The sequence below is a fragment of the Chinchilla lanigera genome, unplaced genomic scaffold (genome assembly GCF_000276665.1).
Source record: "Chinchilla lanigera isolate Chin_1 unplaced genomic scaffold, ChiLan1.0 scaffold00001, whole genome shotgun sequence".
NCBI lineage: Eukaryota > Metazoa > Chordata > Mammalia > Rodentia > Chinchillidae > Chinchilla > Chinchilla lanigera.
This window is the reverse complement of record NW_004955402.1, coordinates 31,719,762-31,744,838: the sequence shown is the minus strand read 5'-3', so window position 1 is coordinate 31,744,838 and position 25,077 is coordinate 31,719,762. Positions and strand designations below refer to the sequence as shown.

At 40.9% G+C, this 25,077-nt stretch overlaps 1 protein-coding gene and 1 pseudogene across 4 annotated transcripts in view; both read right to left on the bottom strand.

The window, feature by feature from the left end:
- Nucleotides 1–25,077, bottom strand: part of LOC102028597 (chromosome unknown open reading frame, human C18orf25) — a 92,406-nt gene that overhangs the window by 65,563 nt on the left and 1,766 nt on the right. Inside the window, exon 1 of one of the 4 annotated variants that reach the window (XM_005372868.2) lies at nt 8,731–8,800. The exons of the other annotated variants lie outside the window; for them this stretch is intronic. The gene's annotated coding sequence lies outside the window, so the exon portion shown is untranslated. Of the gene's footprint in view, nt 1–8,730; nt 8,801–25,077 lie in introns of those variants that run through there. 4 annotated transcript variants of the gene reach the window in all.
- Nucleotides 4,746–5,411, bottom strand: LOC102028248 (annotated as a pseudogene).

Genomic DNA, 25,077 nt, shown 5'->3' with positions numbered 1-25,077 from the left:
GCCTGTAATCCCAGCACTCGGGAGGCTGAGGCAAGAGGATCGTTGCGAGTTCGAGACCGGCCTGGGCTACAAAGTGAGTTCAAGGCCAGCCTGAACCACATAGTGGTTCAGGCTGTCTCAAAAAGACAAAAAAAAAAAAAAAAACCTGTACTGTCCTTTCTGATGGGAAAAAAGGCAAACTCAAGTCAAGTCATTTGGTATTAAAAGTGTACTGTTACCACAAGGATTTTTCCACTGACACAAGTTGAAACAAGCACAACCCATTAAGTGATACTGTTTGAGATGGGGATATAGCTCAGTCCTTGAATGCCTATACAGTAAGCACAAGGCCCTGGATTCAACCCCAGGTATTACAGTCAATCAATCAATCAATCAATGAGACTCTACAGTCATAGGATTTGCTCTATAGTCATGTAAAAATGGGGCACCCTAACTACTAACAATCCAACAATTTTTTTTAAAGATGGCATCATGTGGTTCAGACTGGCCTTAAACTCACTATGTAGCCCAAGCTGGCCTTGAATTTGGCAATCCTCCTGTCTCAGCCTCCCAAGTGCTGGAATTACAGGGGTGTGCCACCACACCCAGCCAAGATTTTACTTTTATTATCACGCTAGAACTGTAAGAAATATAAGCATCTGAAGTCTCAAACATGATTTTTAAGAACCAGTTAACCTACACCACTGTTCCACATGCTATACAGTATTAGATAATTCATGAATCCAACCCTGTTTTCTTGCATCAACTATATGGCTTTCTATTTAGACCAAAAACAAACAAAACAAAACAAAACACTTAAAAGAGGGCCAAAATGTTTTTACTGACAAAACAAGAAAGCTTTTCTTCACTAGAGGAAATATTTTTCCCTGTCACAAAAATGTAAGTTTTATGGCGACGATCCTATTTATTCCCTTGTAATACAGAATTGCTCCAAACAGGATACCTCCTGCCATTTAGCTTCAAATACAAAGTGACAGAGTTTATATCAATCTCCCTTGAAAGAATACTGCATTTTGAATAGAATGCATTACTATATTTTCAAGAATACTATGGTCTTTCATTTAAAACTGACAGTAATAATTCTGTCTATAACTATGAACAAAAAACATCAAGCAAGCTGGGCATGGTGGCACAGGCCTGTAATCCCAGCCCTTGAGAGGCTGAGGCAGGAGGATAACTGCAAATCTGAGGATAGCCTGGACTACACAGTGAGTTCAAGGACAGCCTGACCTTGACCTACATAGGGAGACCCTGTCTCAAAATAAAAAAAAAACGAACATAAAAAGTATATATGAAAAACACTATAGATCAAACTTTCTACAGGCCACCACGCCCAGCCACCCTTCTTTCAATGTTTAAATTCCTTACCTACTTCCATCTCTAGAAAACTCTATACCAGCAAATATTCGAGGTTTTTCGAATTCGTAGGTTATAAGCATGCTAGTGCAACCTATAATCTCAAAACTCTGGGATGCTGAGGCAGGAGGACTACAAATTCAAGTCCAGCCCAGCCCAGCCCAGGAACCTTAGTGAAACCTTGTCTCAAAATATTTTTTAAAAAGGTCTTACTAGGGATTTAGCTCAGCGGCACAGCACCTGCCTGGTAAGTGCAAGGTCGTGCGTTTGATTCCTGGTACCGGAAAAAAAAAAAAGGTCTTAGAATGCAGCTCACTGTGAAGGCACTAGGTTCAATCCACCCCACCCCAAAAAGTAGTAAGTAGGTGCCAGGTCTCTAAAGTACAAACTTAAGGGCTGAGTTCTGTACTATTTAAATCAAATATCAAACTCTCCTCTTTTTCAAAAATAAAAAAAAAAAAAAAATGGAAATACTCCCACAGAAGTGTTACACATTACAACTGTGCAGCTTGAGGGACTTTTACAAAATGAACATATCCACATAATGACTATCCAGATACAAGAACATTCCCAACATCCCAGAATTATCTCTCATGTACCCTGTAATCATTACACATACTCAAAAGCAGCCCCTAGTCTGACCTTCACCATCACAAATCAGTTCTGCCCATTCCCAACCTTCACCTAAACAATTCTATATGTATAGTTCAATATGTCTGACATTAATACACTTTCTTTCTTTTTCCCCTTTTAGCCCAAGCCCAGTTTAGTTTTGGGGGGTTGTTTTGTTTTTGGTGATGTGGGTAAATGTGGTACTGGAATGAAATCCAAGGGCATTCCATCACTGAGCTACATAGCCAGCCACTTCTATTTTTTAGTTTGAGCTACAATCTTCCCTAAATTGCCTATGCTGGCCTTGAACTTGCAATCTTTTAGCCTCCCAAGTAGCTGGGATTATAGGCATGCACTACTGCACCCAGCTAGTACTTGTACTATTTCACTTTCACTGCTGTAAAGTATTCCATCCTATGACTATACCACAATTTATGAATATCTATCCAAATTTCTTTTTTTCAGTGCTAGGGATGGAATCCCAGGCCTAGCACATGCTAGGGAGGTACTCTACTACTGAACTACATACCTCCCAGCACAATCCTTTCTTTTCCTTCCCCTCAGTACTGCACACTGAATCCAAAGCCTCACATTGAGCTACCTCTCCAGCCTTTTATTTTGAGACAGGGTTTCACCAAGTTGCCCAGGAACAAACTTGCAAAATCCTCCTGAACACCTAGGACTGTAACAGATTCCTGAATAGGTAGGACCGCAAGTGTGCACCACAGCGCCCATCTTCACTGGACATTTAGGTTGTTTTCTGTTTGTGCTTTCATGAGCAATGCATTCACAAAAAGTTTTGTATATGTCTTCTTATATACATAGTATACGTACATCTAGGAGTTAATACAACTCCTAGGTTTTTAGACTATGCTTATGTTTAGAATATGGTTCTGGCCTGGTACCAAAAAAAAAAAATAGTTCTGCTGAGCTTTAATAGAAAGTTTTCTAAAACAGTTGTGTCACTTTGGCCTCCCAGAAGTTAGGGGTATAGCAAAATCCCCCCAATTTGCCCTCCCACTAACAATGCCTGGGTTTTTTTCCCCCCACATCCTCACAGATACCAGCACTGCTGTTGCTAATATTCATTTTAGTCATTCTGGTGAGAGTAAAATAGTATTTGCTCTAAATCTCTCCTAATATATAACCAATCTAATATAACCCAAATCTAGACATTTCTATTTCAAAGCCTCTGATAAGAAAAAAGAAAATGGAAAATCTCTCCACCCAAATGCACTCTTTTCTTCGTCTATAATCTCTCTGGTGACACGAAAATGCTGCCTTATATAGCAGTTGCTTGAGACTATCTTATTTCTCCCTTAATTAAAGTGCCTAGGCCAGTGGTGGCAAACCTATGGCACACATGTTGCAGCAAGCAGGCAGAGCCCTCTTTGTGGGCACGTGAGCCAAATTGCCCCAGCAGCCAAGTACTGGATAACAGTTGTTTTTTTCTAAACTAAAACCTCAGCATTCAGATTTAACTGCAGTGTTGGCACTTTGTGATAAATAAGTGGGTTTTGGGTTGCAGTTCAGGCACTCAGTCTCTAAAATGTTCGCCATCACTGGCCTAAATCATACACTACACACACACACACAAAAATAGCTGAATGCCTTTTTATAACAGAAGTATCCTGGTGTGACAGGGTCACTTAGAGTAGGTAATGTGCATGCTACTCATAGAGGGCAACTAGATCCTACAGACAATGCAATGAACATTTCTTTAATATTTTGCTGACCTATCAAAAAATTAAGAAAAATAGCTGGGCCTAGTGGTGCATACTTGTAAACTCAGCACTCAGGATGCTGAGGAAGGAGGATTACAAATTCAAAGCTAGTGTGGGTTACAGTGGGAGATCATCTCAAAAAAAAAAGAACGAGAGAGTTAAATCACCACTTCACCCCTTCACACACACACAAACACAAAATAGTAAGCATCAAAGTGAGCTAAATCTGAGGAGAAGCACCTTGGAAATACCAGAATTACTCCCAGGACAATGATATAACAATTTGGGAAGAGGAGATCAATCTTTTGGCCAAGGCAAAGTAAGAAAACCAGATCTGGTACTCCTGCATTGAGCTGGGAGCCTCACAGTGGTTTACAGCACTAGTGAGAAGGGAGACTTAGTGAATAACAAAAGCCAGTAAAGACGGCTTACCAGGTAGCTTGCAGGCAGAGATCAGCACCCAGAGAATACATGTGATAACACTGTCTTATTCCTACTTAGATTTAGAATTCTTATTCCTACTTAGATTTAGAAACTGTCATTGTCCATGTGGTCAAGAAACCCTGAAAAACCAAGTAAATACGCAATGCAGGAAATAACTGCCAACCTACAATCTCAGGATCTCTAAACCTAAAGTTTAAGCAAGTAGAGCCTATATGAGAAGTACTTCAAAACAAGAGGAGGAGCCAGACATCATGGTGCAGGCCTATAATCCCAGTACTTGGGAGGCTGAGACAGGAGGATCACCGCAAGTTCGAGGCCAGCCCAAACTACACGGCACAACCCTGTCTCAAAAACCAAAACAGAAGAACAGGAGGAAAAAAATGTGGAGGAGATACTATCAAAATAGGAAGGGAACATGTAATAATTAAAAATTTGGAGTTCAAAATCTGGTGTGGTGGCTCCCATCTGTAACACAGCAATCACCAAGTTCAAGCCCCACCTGTCTCAAAATAGAAGCACTGGGGATGTACAAGAGCTGAGAGAAAAGGCTCTGGGTTTACTCCCAGCACCACAAAAAACGAACCAAAACACTACAAGGAAACAGGAAATTAATAGTGATTGCTACTTGTGGATAGAAGGAAGGTAGAAAGACAAGATGAAGAAAGGACAACTTTTCATTATAGTATAATTCTTTTATTTTTTTCTCACTTACATATTTGATTTGGAAATGTTTATACCAGTACAGTGGAACTAAATTTTAGAGACAATAGATGTCATTAGTTTAAATATCATCAGTGTATTGTGAAAAAGACACAGAAATTATTTACATGATGGAAGACTGCAGAACTTCAGTGGAAAGGGCAGCATTGTTATGCCATTTTGACAGCGGTTTACTTCTCTCTACATATTTTCCAAGAATGTCACTACCTCTAAATAAATAATCTTTGTCATTGAGAACTACTCTGGAGCCTCCATATTCTGCAAGAACTTTATCTCCAATTTTCACACTAACTGGATGAATCTCTCCACCCTCCCTCTTGAAGTCCAATCCACAGCTACCACAGTTGGTTACAGTACTTTGCCTTGAGATTTTTCTGGACACATAAATGCCTCCTTTGGTGACAGCTTCAGCTATGTCACTTTCAACCAATACTTAGTGAAATAGCGGGGAAAACTTCTAAGTGCCTGTCCTGCCATGGCTCTGATTCTGCAGCTCGGACTCTGCTGTTGCACTGCCACCACAATTGAAGACCTCTTTTACTTTAAAACAAAGTAAAAATTAACCTTTAAAAACTGCATTTACACTGGGCACAGTGGCACACACCTATAACCTCAGCTACTCAGGAGGCTGAGGCAGGAGGATCTCAAGTTTGAGGCCAACCTAGACAACTTAACGAGACCCTGTTTCAAAATAGAATTTTGGGGCGGGGGGGCGGTCTTTTTGAGACAGGGTTTCAGTATGTAGTTCAGGTTGGTCTTGAACACTCACTTTGTAGGCCAGGCTGGCCTTAAACTTGAAGTGATCCCCCTCCTCAGCCTCCCTGAATACTGCAATTACAGGCATGCACCACCAAGCCCAGCTCAAAACAGAATTTTTGTTTGTTTGTTTTTTCCAGTACCAGGAATCGAACTCACAACCTTGCACTTGCCAGGCAGGTGCTGTACCGCTGAGCTAAATCCCTAGCCCCTCAACACAGAATTTTTAACAACAGGTCTGATGGTGGGGAGCAACTCAGTAAGGGAGCACCTATATTCAATTTCCAGCACTGCCAAAAAGAAAAAAAGAAAAAAAAAAAAAAAAAAAAAAGAACGAAGTCTTGAATATATGTATCCTTAAGCATTCTTTAAAGCAACTAGCCAGGCGTGGTGTACGTCTATAATGACAGCACTCGGGAGGCTGAGGCAGGAGGGTCATTGCGAGTTCAAGGCCAGCTTGTGCTACAAAGTGAGCTCAAGGCCAGCCTGAAATGCACAGTGAGACCCTGTCTCAAAAAAAAAAAAAAAAAAAAAAAAGAAAAGCAACTAGGAGACAATGGGGGCACATGCCTAGAAATCCAGCTACTCAGGAGGGTGAGGGATAAAGACCATATATTTTAGGCTAGCCTGGGGAAATTAGTGAAACCTTATATAAAAAAAAAAAATTAAAAAGGGCTGGGTAGGGCCGGGCTTGGTGGCGCCCGCCTGTAATCCCAGCACTCCGCAGGTTGAGGCAGAAGGATCACTGCAAGTTTGAGGTCAGCCTAGGCTACAAAGTGAGCTCAAGGCCAGCCTGAACTTCATAGTGAGACTTTGTCTCAAATGGACAAAAATAAATAAATAAATAAATAAAATAAAATAAAATAAAATGAAATAAAATAAAAAGGGGTGGAGATGTAGCTCAGCAGTACAACACCTGCCAAGCACATGTAAGACCCCAGTTCAATCCCCAGCACCACAATCAATTGATCAATCACGGGCTGGGGATTTAGTTCAGCAGCACAGAGCTTGCCTGGCAAGCACAAGGTCGTGAGTTCAATTCCCAGTACAGGAAAAAAAAGAAAAAAAAAAAAGAAAATCAATCAATCACTAAGTAACCAACCAACCATGAAGTTAATATATGTACAGTTATCCTAAATAGCTCTTTGGTATTGCTGGTGTTTTGCCTATAGAATTTACAGATTTTCCAAATGCAGGAGGCCTAGCTTTTGGCTCAGATGGTGAAACTGCCTCTACTTTGATAGAACTGGTGAAGTCTGGAAGTTACTTATTGAAGAAGCCCTTATTGGAGAAGACAAATTCATGTTTCTGAAATTGCTCTTGCTGAGGACTTTACCACTGTTTTGTTTTTGTTTTTGTAGCAGGAATCAAACTCAGGACCTTGTTTTCTATGCTACCACCAAATAAATTTTAGATGAAACAGAGAAATCACTGCATGATGCTCACTGTGTTCCTGCCCAAACTGTGAAGAATGCTAGAACAGTTTATGGAGGAGTCTGTTCTGCGATGATGGCTCACTCTGTGACACAGCTTACCAACAGAATGCCCAGAAGCTGCTGCAATGAAGTCTTAAACTAAAGCACTGACAAGGTTGCCAACTATCCTACCTAGCGATGGGGTTACTCCAATATAGATCTGGTGGCTCATTTGCAAACTTCTCCAGCTTCTCAGTAAAGGCAATACAATTGCTGGGCTGAAAAGAAAGGAATTTACCATTGGAAATACAGCATACTTGGTGGAAGTTGCCACATGAAGTAAGTGATGCTACAGGTCTACACGTAGACCTCACCAAAACAGCACCAAGAAAGCTAGGTGTAGTGTCACACTCCTGTAATTCTGGCGCTCAAGAGGCTAAAGTAGGTGGACTAACACAAGTTCAAGGCCAGGCTGGACTACACAGTGAGTTCAAAACCAGCCTAAACTACACAGCCAGACCCTGTCTCCAAAAAAAAAAAAAAAGCACCAAGAAAACATCCCTCTCATCACTCCCTTTTTTAGTTTGGTTTGGTTTTTGCTTGTTTTTAGTTTTCTGGGGATAAGGTGTGGCTATGCAGTTCAGGCTGGCCTTGAACTCACTGTGTAACTTAGGCTCAGCTCAAACTTGCAGTGATCCTTCAACCTCAGCCTCCTGAGTGCTGGGATTACAGCCCTATGACACCACACCCAGCCCTCTCACCACTCCTAATTTACATATGCTCTTGATCTCTAGACCACAATAAAATTGTGGTCTAGGACACAATAAAGTTGTGTTTGAAATTCTTCAAGCTCTTAAAGAAGAGTATTGGGCAGGCATGGAGGCACACACCTATATAATCCCAGTACCCTGGAGGCTGAGGCAGGGGGAGCACTGGAAGTTTGAGCCTGGCCTACATAGTGAGTTCAATGCCAGCCTAAACTATTCAGCAAAACCCTATCTCAATCAATCAGTCATTCAATGAATCAAACAAGGCTGGGGATATACCCCAGTGCGAAAGTCCTGGGTTCAATCTCCAGTAATTGGCACTAAAAGAGGGGAGGGAGGGAGAGGGAAGGAGAGGGAGGGAGAGGGAGGGAGAGGGGGAGAGAGAGGGAGAGAGAGAGAGAAGCCATTGCACTGAGTTACATTGTACTGTGCTGCTAACCTCAGCCCTGTAATCCCAGCCTTCAGGAATCTTCAGCAGATGACCTCAAGTTTGTGAACAGCCTTAGTTACATGGCAAGACCATGTATCACAAAAACAAAATAATAATAATAAAATTATGAAATTTAAAAAGCAACAGTGTGAGAAGCAAAAGTTCTAGCAATCCAATACATAGCAATGTTCACGTAATTAAGCAACTTAACACTCCTGTATATTTAAAATTTTTAATTGTAAATTTTCTGTTACATGGTGGATTTTTTAAGCCACATTAAAAATGGAGGAGGGCCCATTGAAGAATAGTACTGTGCATGGCCCAAAGAGCTTAGTTGGGAGAGCATTAGACTGAAGAACAGTACTGCACAGCTGAGTGTGTGGCACACTCCTGTAATTCCAGCACTCAGTGCTCAAAGCCTGCCTGAACTACACAGCAAGACCCTGTCCCAAAACAAACCAAAAACACAAGAATAGCACTGTACAATCAATAGCAGTCTCCCTTACCTGAGACAGGACATCAGCTTTTCACATCCAGCCTTCAGCCACCTATTGCTAAGCAAAGTTCTGGAAGCACTGCCAAGAAAACAGGTCTTCTCTTTTAGGCTCAGGCCTGACTTGAGGGACACAGGCATTACAGTATTTTTGACAAAGCACCTACGAAAAATAATGTGACTACAATCACCCTTACCTGACACAATATCCCAAATTTATTGAAAAAATTAATCTACACATTAAGTTAGCTTAATAAACTAGGATAAATGCTAAGGCAGTCACACACAGATAAATCACAATAACAATGCTAAAAGAGGTGTCTTTAATTCCAGCTACTCAGAGGGCTTAGGCAGGCAGATCCTGCATTCTACCCCAGCTTTGGCAACTTAAGAGAGATCATTTCACAAAATAAAAAATAAAATGGGCTGGGGATGTAGCTCAGTGCAAAGTCCCTGGGTACAATCTCTATTATTAAAAAAAGCTGGGCATGATGGAGCACACCTGTAATCCCAGCACTCCAAAGGCTGAGGCAGCAGGACCGCCACAAGCCTGGGCTACTTACTGAGAACCTGCTTCAGAAAAAAAGAAAAAAGAAAAAATCCTGGCAAGCAGCAAGAAAAACAGTAAACAATAAAGACCAGAGGACAGTGGATAACATATTCAGAGAAAAAAAGATTTACAAACAAATTCTACATCCAAAGTAGCTATTGTCCAAAAATAAAGGTGAGACCCAGGGATGCAGCATAGTTGTAAAAGGCTTGCCTAGCTTGGTTGAGGTGCCGGCACTGTAATACATACATACAAGATAAAAGAGGCAACTTCCAAATGCTAAATGTCTACTCCATAATGAGACAGATGAGAAAAACCAAAAGAAACAAGAAAGGCTTAAAGTGTAAAAATAGATTTCAAAGTCCCATCTGAAATAACTCAAGTATATTTACATATTCACCAAGACGCAAGGTTAGGAAGTTTGCAAACTTAAAGAGAATTGATACTTAAGTCAGAATTTTCACCAAAGTTGCTCCAGAGCCCACGTTCTTAAACATAGCCCACTCTATAGCATACCAATTCAGCACTATACCCTATAATAATGAGCAGTCAATAAATATTTGCTGCTGATGGTAATAAAGTCAAGAGAAAGGATAATTCTGTTATAATTCTACTCTTTTAACTGTGTGATTTTTTTAAATCAAAAATGCTGAGATACACACTGCCAAAAAAATTAGCAGTGTGACAATTTTGGGAAGCAACCAAGATCCCTCAGTAACTCAATGGATAAACTTCAGTATATCCGAACAATGTGAAACTATTCACTGGTAAGAAGAAATGAGCTATCAAGCCATAAAAAGACATGGAGGACACTTAAATTTACATCACTGCTAATCTTAAGCTATATACCGTATTATTCCACCTGTACAATACTCAGGGATAGCCAGAAGTTGGGGAAAGAGAGTGGAACACAGAACATTTTTAAGTCAGTGAAACTATGCTGTATGAAATTGTATCAGAAAACACTTGTCCAAACCCCCAGAATGTACAACACCAAGAGTAAAACTCTATTGTATGAACTACAGACTTTGGGCAACAAAAATGTGTCAATATAGGTTCATTAATTCCAAAAAATGTACCATTCTGCTGGGAGGGGTATTGATATTTGGCATTAGGCATTTGTTCAAATCCACAGAACTGCTTCTTCAGTGCTACTCAACAAAGCAACTGGTTCATACTGAACCTTCATGTAAAATAAAAGCTGTTGGGGTATGGTGGCACACGCCTGTAATCCCAGCACTTGGGAGGCTGAAGCAGGAGGATCACTGCAAGTTTGAGGTCAGCCTGGACTAGTGAGTTCAAGGCCAGCCTGAATTACAAAGCAAGACCCTGTCTCCAAAAAAAGAAAAGGCTGTAATAATGTATCAATATTAGCTCATCAGGCTGAGTTCCTGTCTCAAAAAATAAATAAATAAATAAATTGGCTCATCAATCATAATCATAACACACGTATCAAATTCATGGACAATTAATGAACAATGTTAATAAAATGACAAACTACATAGGAGTGGAAACATAGAAACTAGTTTCTGTTTAATTTTCTGCAAAGGTAAAACCATTCTAAAAAATAAAGTCTATCAATTTTTTTTAAAGCAACAAAAGGATAGTCGGGGCATGGTGGCTCATGTCTCAAACCTCAGCACTTGGAAGGCTGAGGAAGGAGGATCGCTGTGAGTTTGAGGCCAGCCTGGGTTATACAGTGATTTGGGGGGTGGGGGGAGGGTACCGGAAATCGAACTCAGGACCCTGTGCTTGCCAGGTAGGCGCAGTGCCACTGAGCTATATCTCTGGCCCCTACATAGTGATTTTAAGGATGGCCTGAACTGCAAGACCCTGATTCAAAAAAAAGAAAGGAACAAAAAGCTACAATCTGAGGAAGTGGACAGCTGGGGGGAGCGGTCATTAGCTTGGAACTGCTGGGGGCTAGCTATGCTCTCATGAGAGGAAAGTTTGGTTGAAAAAAAAGCACCTGAAAATAAAGCCCAAAAGAAGTACACAGTCAGTAAATAAAGGGGAAAAACTAAAAACAGTGCCTAGATAACATCAAATGAGCCCCTACAGACAACTGAACTAGAGGCAAGTTGCACACTGAATTTAGAACAGGTGAATTAATGTACTAAATCTCATTTTTGCTTTTCAAAAAAATGCAGATGGTGCACATACACACATACTATTGCCATTTTTTTGCAAAAAAGATCTTCTTAAAGTTCGAGGATACAAAACAAAACAAAACAAAAAAGTCATAGGATACAGAAAATCACTGCAGCTAATGACTACATCAAACCTGGTGGATAATCAGCACAACAGCACCCCACCTATTGGGTATCACTGGTACAGGATGATAAATTTTAGGCACAGCATAATCCTATTATGACTTTGCCAAACCCTCAATGTCTTCAAAGTTTCAATAAATATTTAAATAGTAAAAAAAGAAGCAATTTCATTTCAAAAAGCCACTAACACTGGCGTATGGTAGAGCACTCCTGTAATCCTAGCACTTTAGGGACTGAGACAGGAGGATTGCTTCAAGTTCCAGACCATCCTGGGATACACAGTCTGTTCAAAGCCAGCCTAAAACTACACAGCAAGACTCTGTCTTAAAAAAAATAAAAACCAAGCCGGGCGTGGTTGCACACCCCTGTAATCCCAGTACTTGGCAGGCTGAGGCAGGAGGATCATTGCAGGTTCGAGACCAGCCTGGGCTACAAAGTGAGCTCAAGGCCAGCCTGAACTGCATAGTGAGACCCTGTCTCAAAAAGACAAAAAAAATAATAATAATAATAATAAAAACAAAAACAAAACTATTGAAAGAATGCTTCCAGAGGGTCAGGGATATAGCTTAGCGGCATAAGCGCCTGCCTGGCAAGCGCAAGGTCCCAAGTTAGATTCCTGGTACCAAAAAACAAACAAAGAATGCTTCCAGAGAGGAGGATTTTTTAAAACATGCTTCAGTCACTATTTTTTTAATTGATGAATATTTTACCGTATATTTTCAGAATTTTTATATGGTGAAGATAATGGGGAATGAACTAACCTTTGCACTAAGCTATATTCCCAGTCCCATTTTATTTATTTATTCTTTTTATCTTTGAGACTACGTCTCGCTAAATTACTAAATTGCATGTGCAGGACCTCAACCTCCCTGAGTGCTTGGATTACAGGTATGTACCACCGTGCTCAGCTTATTCTTACGTTTTTTTAAAAAGCCATAGGGCTGAGGGTGTGGTTCAGTGGTAAAGAGGGCTTGATCCCCAGTACCACAAGCACACACAGAAAGCTGTCATCTTAAGAGTACTATACAGGATAAATGGTGTGTTCACATTGACAACTAGGTCTAAACAACTCTATTTAGGTTTTCAGAACATTTTAATTATTTTTATTAATTACTGTTCATAGCTAACCTGAAATGAATAATCATTTCTAAATGAAGAATATGTAGGTCAATGGACAAGATATATTTAGAAAGCTATATTTAGAACACTTTCCAAATTTCCAAACTGTTTCTTAGCCTAAGTCCACATCATGCTATACAAGTAGCCTTCTTTAACCAATCATGAAAGTTCTGAATACCTGTATCTCTACAAAAGATAAATGAGGCTATATACTTTAAAGATAAAGCTTTTATTTTTAATACAGATTTCTGTTAAGTTTTCCTAACATACTTGCAGGTTAATATTTAGAATTTGGTTGCACCCAAAAATATACCTTTTGTGTAAATCACAGCACATCTACACTATACACTGAGGGGCTGAGGATTTAGCTCAGCGGCATAGTGCCTGCCTGGCAAGCACAACGTCATGAGTTCGATTCCCAGTACCAAAAAAAAAAAAAAAGTAGTGAACTTACACTATACACTGAGAAGATAAAACAGACTGCTCTGTGGTTAGACCTATAGTTTTCCAATATATGTTTCCAAATATAATGAAATTTGAATTTTGAAGAAGGTCTATGAGGTATATATTGCTCAAATCTCATTTTCAACATCATTTCCCCTTAGCAGGCTCCAGATTCTTCAACATACCAACAGTTTTTCTGACTCAGGCTTTACACTCTGTTGTTCCTGCTGCCAGGAAAGCTCTGCCTCAGCTCTTTCTGAAACTGGTCCCCCACCCACCCACCCTGTAACTAAGGACTGAACCCAGGGCCTTCACACTGAGCTACATCCCTAGTTCTTTCTTTTTTTTTTTTAAAATTTTGATACAAAGTCTCACTAAGTCAACAGATTGTTGGGCTGGCCTGGAACTTGTGATATTCCTGCCTCAGCCTCCCAGACTGCCAGTATTATAGGCATGTGCCACCATGCCAGGTGGCTGGTTTGTTGTTGTGTTGCTGTTGTTGTTTGCTTCTTTATTTTCTTTTGGGTTTTTTTTGAGACAGGGTCTTACTAAGCAGTTTAAACTGGCCTTGAACTCACTACATAGCCCAGGCTGCCCTTGAACTCACGGCCATCCTCCTGCTTCAGCCTCCACCACTCCTGGTTTGCCTTCTTGTTATACTTCCAGTCTCAACTCAAATGAACGTTTTTTCCCTCACTATGTATTCGAGTTCAGACCTGAACACCCTACTAGGCCAGGTGGCCTCAAACTCAGATTCCTCCTGTTTCAGCCTTCTGAGTGCTAGAGTTGGAAGGGCATGTGCTGCCATGCCTAGCTCAAGTCATGCTTAAAAGGCTATCTTAATATAGTCTGTTTGGATAGCTACAGCAAAATATCAAAGATTATGTGGCTTGAAAAACAGAAATTTATTTCCTACAGTTCTGGAGGCCAGAAAGTCCAAGATAATGGGCTCCAGTAGACCTGGTGGTCACATGAGAGTCTCCTTCCTGGTTCACCATATCCTCACATGGTAGAAGGGGCACAGAATCTTTTTGGCTCTCTTTTGTAAGGGCACCAAGCCAGTTCATCCAAGCAGGGCCCTCATGATCTAACCACCTCACAAAAGGGAGTCCATCCCCTTGAAGATCAGGGTTCCAACATATAAATTCGGAGGAGACAAACATGCAGACCATAGCAAGAGGTTTTCCCTCTCAGTCACTTCGTTCACTGAGTGACTCTCAGTTACTTCCACTCTCAGTCACTTTGAGTCACTTTTTTCATTGCTGGGATGCAATTAACTGACACCCACAATTCTAAGGAGGAGAAGTTTATTCTGTTTCAGTCTATATAGTTCAGTGGCTCCAAGGAAGGGCAGCATGGCACAAGGGCACAGCAGGGGATAGCTTTTCAGGTCATGGTTGCCAGGAAGCAGAAAGAACAGTCAAGGGAGCAGAAGCAAGGGAAGGAGACAGACCAGCGGTGGTGAACCTACGGCATGAGTGCCACGGCGGGCACGCAAGATCCTCTCTGTAGGCACATGAGCCAAGCTGCCCTAGCATCGATCCAGTATCGCCCCAGCAGCCAAGCATCAGCTGCACATCAAATGCAAACTTTACCCTTCAATACAAAGCTGTCTGCATCACTGAAAGCTCTGTTACTGTGTTTTTCTTGTAAAACAAAAGATGTTAATGTACGAGTTGTTTATTCTAAACTAAAACCTCAACATTCAGGTTTAATTGGAGTGTTTACACTTAGAAAGTGTGATAAGTGAGTTTTGGCTGCGGTCTGAGCATTATGGCCAAAGACCCAGATCACACCCCCAGTGACCGGCCTCTCCCGACCAGACCCACCTAACAGCACCCATATTGCAATCATCTTCAAAAACGCCAGCCTATGAGTTCTGAGGCTCTTGGGAACACCTAGATATAAACCGTAAGAGTCACACTCCATTATTCTCCATTTTTAAAAAAAGTACATAAAATTATTTGTGTTTAGTTTACTATCTGTTTCATAAAACACAGAAGTGAAAGGGACTTTGTCTCTTTTATGTGTGGTACTGGGGACTAAATTCAGGAAGGAGTAAGTAAACTACATTCCCAGCCCTTCTTATGTATTTTAAGAAGTTTTGCTAAGTTTCCCAGGCTGGTCTCAAACTTAGAATTCTCCTGCCTCTGCCTCCCAAGTAATCAGGATTACAGTTGTGGAGTATCACACCCAGCAACTCTGAGATCCTGTCTCAAAAAAAAGCTAGAGAGCCAGGCATGGTGGTACACATCTGTAACCCCAGCACTCAAAAAGCCGATGCACCAGGACTGAAGGGAATTTGAAGCCAGCCTGGGCTATATAGTGAATTCAACATAAACCTAGAAATTTCAAGTAACTACCAGCTGTGGGTTTTTAAAATCACTTTCTTAGCTACTTTGCCCTAGTTGAACTTTCCCTACTCTACACCTAGACACTTAAAATACCCAAGTTAAGATGTTTTAAAGTTTTGCTTTTTAAATATAAACAAGAACTGGGACTAGGAACATGGAAAATGAATACCAACAGACAAACTGCACGCATGAAGATAAACTAGAATGAAGCAAGGCCTTCAAGCATCACTGTGTACCTAATGCTCTTGGCAACTGTCACAAAAAAGATTTCAGTTATTTCAGTGTTAGATAACGTGGCTATTGGAATAGAGTACTGTGAAAATCTAATGGTGTGAGGAATGGTAATACTAGTAATTACTCATGAAAATTAACATGTAGCAATTACTACCTGACATTTCTGACTGGCACACAAATACACTGCTGTAAGAGGGTAATTTTTAAAGCAAACAAAAACACACACCTTGCCCAGCCTGGTAGTACACACCTACAACCCCAGCACTTGGCTGAGGCAGGAGGATCATGGCCCATCTGGACTACACAGTGAGCTGAAGGCCATCCGGTAACTACATAGTGAGACCCTGTCCCAAAACACACACACACACACACACACACACACACACACACACACACTAGCCAGGTATGGTGGCACACACCCATAATCCCAGCAAAGCAGGCTAAGGCAGGATTACCAACTGGAACCCAGGATGGCTACACAGTAAATTCAAGGCCTGCCTAAGCTACACAGTGAAACCCTGACTCAAAAGAACAAAAACAAAGAAACATACCCTTTTTGCGTTAGCACTGAGCAAGGATCTCTTGTTCTCTCTCTTTGCTCCCAGACAGAGCCAATGCCAGAGGTTTCAAAAACCTGAAAAGCCCTGCTAGCTTCCAGATGCTCAGCAGTTCCCTGGCTGACAAGAGCTATGTGGAGGGGTATGTGCTACTGACAAGCAGATGTGGCAGTATTTGAAGAAGTTTCCAGGTCACCACCTGCCAAGTTGTGTCATGCCCTTTTGTTGGTATAATCACATCAAGTCTCATGAAAAGGTAAAGGCCAGGCTGCCAGGAGTGAAGAAAGTTTTAGGCAAGTAGGGCCCTGCCAGTGTGGAAGATACAAAAGGAGTGGAGCTAACAGACAGCAATGATGATGACATGATCTCTTTGGGTATGAGGAGGACAGCAAGGAAACAAGGGACTAAGCAAAGAACACCCTGCACAATGATTGCACTTGCTGCCAAATCTTCCTTCTTGCTAGATGTTAAACCTCCAGATAAAGAGATAAATATGACAACCTAGAGGAGTGTGTTAGAAGCATTCAGGCAGATGGCCAGTCTGGGGGTCTTCTAAACTAGTTCTGGTGGGATACAGACTCTGTCAGCTACTTTTCTCGTAGCAAAAACAAAACACCTGACACCCAAAGTTAAAGGAGGAAAGATTTATTTTGCTCACATTTTGTAGAGGTTTCACTCCATAATCAGCTGGCTCCAAGGCAGGGTGGCACATTGCAGAGGGGCAACTGTTCATGGTCGCTGAAGGCAGCAAAAGCAACAAGAGCAGAAAGGGCACAGCATGCCTCTTTTCCTCCCTTATACTATATGCAGGCTACCAGCCCTAGGGCAGGTATAGCATTCACATCACTAATCCCCCAGCTACAGACAATGAACCATTCACAAACTAGATTCAGCTGCTTCAGAAAAGCCCCACGCATGGAGGGACATCCAGACATAAACCATAACATGAACTTTTTTTCCCTTCCTTCCTTCCTTCCTTCCTTCCTTCCTTCCTTCCTTCCTTCCTCCCTCCCTCCCTCCCTCCCTTTTTCCTTCCTTTTATAATGGTAACTTTCCCGGTGGTGCTAGGGATCAAACTGAGGGCCTTCCTCACACCTGACATGTATTCTGCCTCTGAGCTACATCCCCAGTCCAAAATACAAATTTTAAAACTTCAAATACAATCTGTAATTTAAGATGATAAACTTGGAATATATATGCTAGAGGAGCAGATCACACAGCTTTTGAGGACTAAATATAATCTATGGGCAGGGCTGCTTTCAACAAGATCTAAAATCTGTCTTGGATCACTGCACTTAAGTAACAGCTTGAACAATTAAACACACATATACATAAACAAAACACAACACGCAAACACTATGGTTGGGGAAATTTAAACAAAGAAATTAAGTTTATTTTGTACATGAAGGAGAAGGGAAGTGAAAAGTACATTATAAGAAAAGCAGTTTTTCTGCCAGATGAGGTGGCGCGCGCCTGTAATCCCAGCACTCGGGAAGCTAAGGCAGGAGGATCGTTGCGAGTTCGAGGCCAGGCTAAGCTACAAAGTGAACTCAACGCCAGCCTGAACTGCATAGCAAGATCCTGTCTCAAAAAGACAAAAAAGAAAAAAAAAAAAAAACAGAAAGAAAAGCAGTTTTTTAAACACAAGTTATTTGTATAAATGTTTTTACTCATCTCCTAAGCTTCATTATACTATAATCTTCCATGAAAACAAGGATCATATTAATCACCTTCACTTTATTCACAGTTCCTAGTAATACATAACAAATGCTGAAGATCTAGTGTACTGATGAAGTTAATCTTTTTTTAAAAATTACCAAGATGGAGCCAGGTGTGCCTGCACATCTGTAATCCAAGCTACTGAGGAAGATGAGGCATGAAGATTCCAAGTCTGAACCCAGCCTGAGCAACACAGCAAGACTGTCTCAAAAAATAAATAAATAAGGCCAGGCATGGTGGTGCACGCCTGTAAACCCAGCACCCGGGAGGCTGAGGCAGGAGGATCATTGCAGGTTCGAGACCAGCCTGGCTACAAAGTGAGCTCAAGGCTAGCCTGAACTGCATATCAAGACCCTGTCTCAAAAAGGACTAAATAAATAAATAAATAAAAATAAAAGCCTGATATAGTAGTGTGCACCTGTAATCTCATCACTCTGGGAGGCTGAGGAAAAAGGATCACAAATTCTAGCCCAACCTGGGCCACTTAACAATTTAGGAAGACGCAGATCTCAAATAAATAAAGCTGGACATGGTGGTGCACACCTGCAAACCCAGCACTCAGGAGGCTGAGGCAAGAGGACTTCTATGAATTCAGACCAGCCTAGGTTACACTGTGAGTTCAAGGCCAGCTTAAACTACATGGTGAGACTGTCTCAAAATAATTAATTTTAAAAGGGCTGCCTGGGAATGTAGCTCAGTAAGAAGGCATTGGGTTTGACCCTCAGTAATTTCTGAAAAAAAGACAGACCAATGAACAGAGAGGTAGGTGTGATGGCACATTTGTAATCCCAGCACTCAGGTGGCTGAGGCAAGAGGATCAAAAAGTTTGAGGCCAGGCCGGGTATGGTGGTGCACACCTGTAATCCCAGCACTCAGGAGGCTGAGGTAGGACTGCCATGAGTTCAAGAGGCCAACCTGGACTACACAGCAAGACCTTGCCCCTCCAAAAAAAAAAACTAACACAATAACCAACATCCTAGACTAGACATTTAGAATACTGTATATACAATAAATAACTGTGTATTTAGGCATAAAGACAAAAATCACAGCACCCTGAAGACACAGTAGAATTTTGAATTCAAGGCCTGCCTGGCCTACACAGCACATTCAAGACTGGTTTGGAACATATCAAGACCCTATTGTAAAAAAAAGCCATGTGTGGTGGGGCATTCCTGTAACCCCTGCACTCTGATAGGCTGAGGAGAACAACCAATTCAAGTCGAGCTGAAGCAATTAAGTGACTTAGGGAGACTGTGTCTTGACAAAATAAAAAGAGGGCTGGGAGTGATAGTGCTTGCTGGGAGGATGAGGCAGGAAGATGCTGTGAGTTCAAGACCAGCCTGAACTACTCAGGGAGATCCTCTCTCAAAAAAACCAATCAATCAATCAGTCAGTCGAGCTGAGGACATAGTTCAGTGTAAATATCTGGGTGCAACCCACAACACTACCACCAAGACAAAAAAGACATAATCAAATACTACAAAACTACTACAATACTACAAGATACAAATTATCTTAACATAACATAAAAACAAGGTAAAAAGCCATTATTTTACTAAGAATCATAATAAAGTCCCCTTCCCTCAGGAATTTAGTTGGAGGAATAGACATCTTTAACCCTGCTATTTCTTGAATCTTTTGAAACAGAGAAAAAGAACCTGTTTTCCAAGGTTTTTATGTAACATTAACTTAAATGACAATAGTGTACAACAGCACCAATACCACAAAACCATTTTGTTTTTGAGGACTTCTTTCAACTTACTGTCAGGATTTAGGATTAATTTTCCACTGAGAAATTACAGCATGCATAATGTGGGCTGTGCAAGAACTAAAGACTAAGACTGAAATAAAAATACCTATAGAACACAATATAGTGGAAACAGCCCTTTTCTCCACAGTGGCACAAATAAGATACAGTACAAGACACTCAAACTTGTAACGATAGGAGAAATTCAGAGTGAGGGATTACGAGTAATTAATGCAGAATTGAGTGGTAATCTCCAACACATGCTAACATCACAAAAACCTAAGCACTGTATGCTTCCTGACGCAAGCATTCAGTGTTATCTGTACAGTCTCTTCTCTCTCTCTGAAAAGTTGAGAAAATATACATTATAGAAACAATCTGATCAAGCCTCTAAATGTAAGATCAATTATCAAGAAATACAGGGGATTCCTGAATTTAATCACAACCACAGGAATATAACTAGCAAATTCAGGCTGGGAAAACCTTTCAGTATCTTAGTAAATAATGTGCTGCGAAAAAGAAATTTGAGTCGGCTGCGCTAGCACAGACCTGTAATTCCAGCCCTTAGGAGACTAAGGGAGGAGGATCCTTTCAGTTTGAGACCACCCTGGGCCACATAGTGAGTTCAAGGCCAGCCTGAACTACACATCAAGACCCTGTCCAAACAAACAAAAACCGCATATGTTTCTAAACCAGGTGTGGTGGTACACCCCTGTAATCCTACCACTCAGGAGGCTGAGGCAGGAAAAATGCCTAAGTTCCAGACTATTGTGGGATATACAGTGATAGCCTAAAACTACATAGTAAGACCTTGTTTTAAAAAAAAAAAAAGAAAATATCAAAATGAAAAAGGGCTCAGTATAGATATAGCTGACTGCAAAGGCCCCAGATTCAGTCCTTAGTACCACACACACAAAAAAAAGGAATATACTTCTACATTAGGCTAAAAGTAGGATACTGTTTAGAAATCTTAACCACATGAAGGTTTTCTTCTTAATACAAAAAGTAAAACAACTCTGTTTTCTTAGAATTTTAGTGCACATCCACTTTCTGGTCCCTAGCAATACCTTTCTTTAATTAAAAGGCACCTAATAAAATCCTAGACATTATGAAGGTTATTTTTTTTAAACCAGACAGTTCAGTAAAAAAATAACTTCTGATCCCTTTGGTCAATATCTTGTCTTCTCCAATGTTGACCATGCTGATAAAAATTTCTCAACTACCTAAGCATATTTCTTTTTTATATACATTCTTAGGGACAGCTACTATAATCTTTTTTTCTGATACTGAGGATTGAATCCAGGACCTTCTCACTAAGCTACAGTGAGACCGTCTCAAAAAATAAATAAATAGGGCCAGAGAGTGGCACACGTCTATAATCCCAGCACTTGGGAGAGAAGTGAGGCAAGAGAAGCCGTGCTGCAACTTCAAGGCCAAGTTAGCCTACACAGTGAGTTCAAGGCCAGTCTGAGCTACATAGTAAGACTCTCAAAAGAACAAAAGAAAAAAATAAATAAATAAAATAAAGCAAAATAAAACAGGGCCAGAGATAAGGCTCAGTGGTAGAGTACTTGCCTAGCACACACAAGTTTGAGTTCCATCCCCCATATCAGAAAGGAGAAGCCAAGCTCCATACAACAGTATCGTTACAGTCCTTTTCCCCCTGTTGTATACTTTCTCCTCCACATTTTAGAACAGGAAGGAAATTTAGAAATCATCTGGTTCACTAGATTGAGTCCCTTGGGCAGAAAACTGTTTATCTACGTACCCATCCCCACCTGCCACTTAAGCACTCAGCAAACTGGTTTTTAATTTAACTAGGCATAAATACCCACTTTACCCAAGTAAAGCATGATAATAGATTTCCACTTCTGATTAATTTTCACTTAACTAGAAAATACCTGGGAGAAAGAAAAAAAATGGTAGATTTTAATACTAAAAACCCCAAGTTAATAACTTTGGGATTTATACCATCTACCTATTAAGTGACAGAGCCTGAACAAAGAGGAATGAGGCTTTTTATTTTGAATAAAGACATGAAAAGAATAGAAACAAAATTTATACCAAACACTAAGTTAAAACCACCAACCTTAGCCAGGTATGGCGGTGCATGCCTGAACAACTTAGTTGAAAACTGAAATAAGTATGCTTTAAAAAATACATTTTTAAACTTTTACATGTATTCCTAAGCATTGTCAACTCAGTAAACACAACATACATTATTTTCCTAGCTCTTTCCTATTTATTTTACACGCAGGAAAATGATGAATATCTAAAGATAACTAGCCAAAGTTACCAAACATAAGGTTCAGGTCTACAGTTTATACCAACACTGAACTTGAAAAAGAAATGAAAAGAAAAAAAGTACTCAAACTGTCTATAAATCAAGTTGAGAGCTGACTTTGCTCACATGAATCAATTCCTAGCACCACAAAAAACAAAATAATAGGGCTGGAGATAGAACTCAATGGCACAGCGCCTGCCTGACAAGCTCGAGGTCATAAGCTCGATTCTCGGTACCAATAAAATAAAATAATAACAATAAAGTTCTTGTTCATGTCAGAAAAAACCTTAAGACTGGGGATCCCAGCAAAACAACAGCCTGAATAATGACTTAATACATAAGCTCACAGAAGTTACTAGTCAGGGGCTGGAGATTTAGCTCAGCGGCAAAAGCGCCTGCCTGGCAAGTGCAAGGTTGTGAGTTCAGTTCCCGGTACCGGAGAAAAACCAAAAAAGAGAAGTTACTAGTCAAACACAGCAAAGAGATTTAAAATACCAGTGTCAGGCTGGGGATGTAGCTCAACAGTATAGCACTTGGGCACCTGATCTATCCCCAGCATCACAGAAAAATAAAGTACCAATATCAATATGATTTTTTTTTGGGGGGGTGTCTTTTTGAGACAAGGTCTCGCCATGCAGTTCAAGCTGGCCTTGAGCTCACTTTGTAACCCAGGTTGATCTCGAACTCACAATGATCCTCCTGTCTCCACCTCCCCAGTGCTGGAATTACAGGCTGGGATTACAGGCGTGCACCACCACGTTCGGCTTCAATATAATAATAAAAAAAAAAAAATGCCAGGTGTAGTGGCACACACCTGTAATCCCAGCTACTTGGGCAAATTCATGGCCAGCCTGGACAACTTAGCTGAGATCCCATTTTAAGAAATAAAAAACATGAGCCATGCGTTTGTGGCACACACTTATGATAATACACACTGAGCTTCACTTGAGGCTGAGGGAGGAGAATCACAAATTCAAAGCTACCCTAAGCAAATCGGTGACAAGCTGGTTCAAAATAAAAGAGTTGGATATACAACTCTTGGCTCCCTGGGTTCAATCTCTACAACCAAAAACTAAAATAAAATGAATTTGTGAGTAATATAACAACTACACTATTAAGTTAATATGAAGCTAACAATAGACAATGGTTCCAACTCCAGAATTCAGTCCATTGCATTTCCCACAAAACAGCTCAGAGGAGGGTGTGTGATGCCCATGCCTATAGCCCAGTATGCAGGAGGCCATGTCCAGGGGGTTGCCTGAGTTCAAGGCCAGCCTGGGCTACAAAATGAGTTCAAAGCCCGTCTGAACTACATAAGGAGACCCTGTCTCCAAAAACAGAAACAAAAACAATAATTTAAAAGACTTCAGCCCGGCATGGTGGTGCACACCTGTGATCCTAGTATTCAAGAGGCTGAGGCAGGAGGATCCACTGTGAGTTCAAGGCCAGCCTGGGGTACATAGCAAGACCCTATCTCAAAGAAAAAAGAGACTATTCAAGCCACCTGTGGTGGCCCATACTGGTAGTCCCAGCACTCAGGAGATGGAGGCAGGAAGACTGCCACCACGTTTAAGGCCAGCCTGGGCAACGTCGTGCATTCAGGCCAGCCTGACCACACAGCAAGACCCTGCCTCAAAAAAAGACTATTCAGGAAAAAAAATTCCCGTTAAGAAATCTGATTTAATTGGTGCTTTGGGTTAGCTACCTTGAAGTTTCTCCTCACTTTTCAGATTCTATACACCTATTTTGCTATTTACATCTATACTACTGTAACATTATGTAAACATGTGGTTTGAAGTTTTAAGAATAAGTGTTAAGTAAGGTGTGGTGGTACACACCTGTAATTCCAGCACTTGGGAGGTTAAGGCAGGAAGATCTCCAGTTGGATGCCAACCTAGGCTACATAGCAAGATCCAGTCTCAAAAAGCCAAATACTATAAGGTTACTGAGAAACACTCTAAAAACACACCTGATTTAGAAGTTTATTTGTTTTTTTGTTTGTCTGTTTGTTTTCCAGTACCGGGAATCGAACTCACAACCTCGTGCTTGGCAGGCAAGCGCTGTGCCGCTGAGCTAAATCCCCAGCCCCTGATTTAGAAATTTAAAAAAGAAAACTCTCATCCAAATTCTTTTGAAAATAGGATAAAGGTCATTGCAGTTAATTCCAACTTGAATTCAAAATTAATTCATAACTGTACATTTATTGAGCACCTACTGTACAGTGCACTCAACTGCACATATGGACACATGATTCACCCAAAATATTGTATTTTCTACTTTAAAAATAAAGGCAATCATAAGATATCAGGTAGCTATTAACTGTTGGTTTCTAAATATGTTCATTAAACCAAGAAAAGCTATGCTCTGATTAGTGGAGAAATCCAGATTGCTAGGATCAGCAGAAGCACATTAGAAAGTTAATAACCTCCATCCTTAAAATATCCCAAGAGAAAAAAAAAAGGGAGTGATTCAAATTGTTAGCATGGCCCAAGACACTACACTGTAACAGACTAAGCAAAACTGCCAGATGCATTGGTAATTAAGAGGCCTAACCCTGATAAAGCACCACCAGTAGAATCTGCATCCAACTCTGTGAAAGGACAGAAAGCAAAAGCTCAGGCAAAAAATGCAAAGCACGTTTAAGCATAAACTGCTCAAGCAGTGAAAAGATTTGAACCAGTGTTTGTTCCTTCAATTTCTGAGTATCTATTCCGTGATGGGGCAACTTAAAAGTAAGAATAGGTCTACCAGGTGTAGTCAACTAGAAGGTTTGCCTAATTAGACTCTAGGTTCAAGCCCCAGTACCGAAAAAGTAAGTACATGATTGATTATAAATAAAAAAAACGAGAAGCCGGGCGTGGTGGTGCACGCCTGTAATCCAGCACTCGGGAGGCTGAGGCAGGAGGATGGTTGCGAGTTCAAGGACAGCCTGAACTGCATAGGGAGACTGTCTCAAAAAGACAAAAAAAAAAGAAGGAAAAAGAAAAGAAATAAAAGCGAGAGCCGGGGAGACAGCTCAAGGGCACAGTGCCTGCCTGGCAAGCACAAGGTCCTGAGTTCGACGCCCAGTACCAAAAAA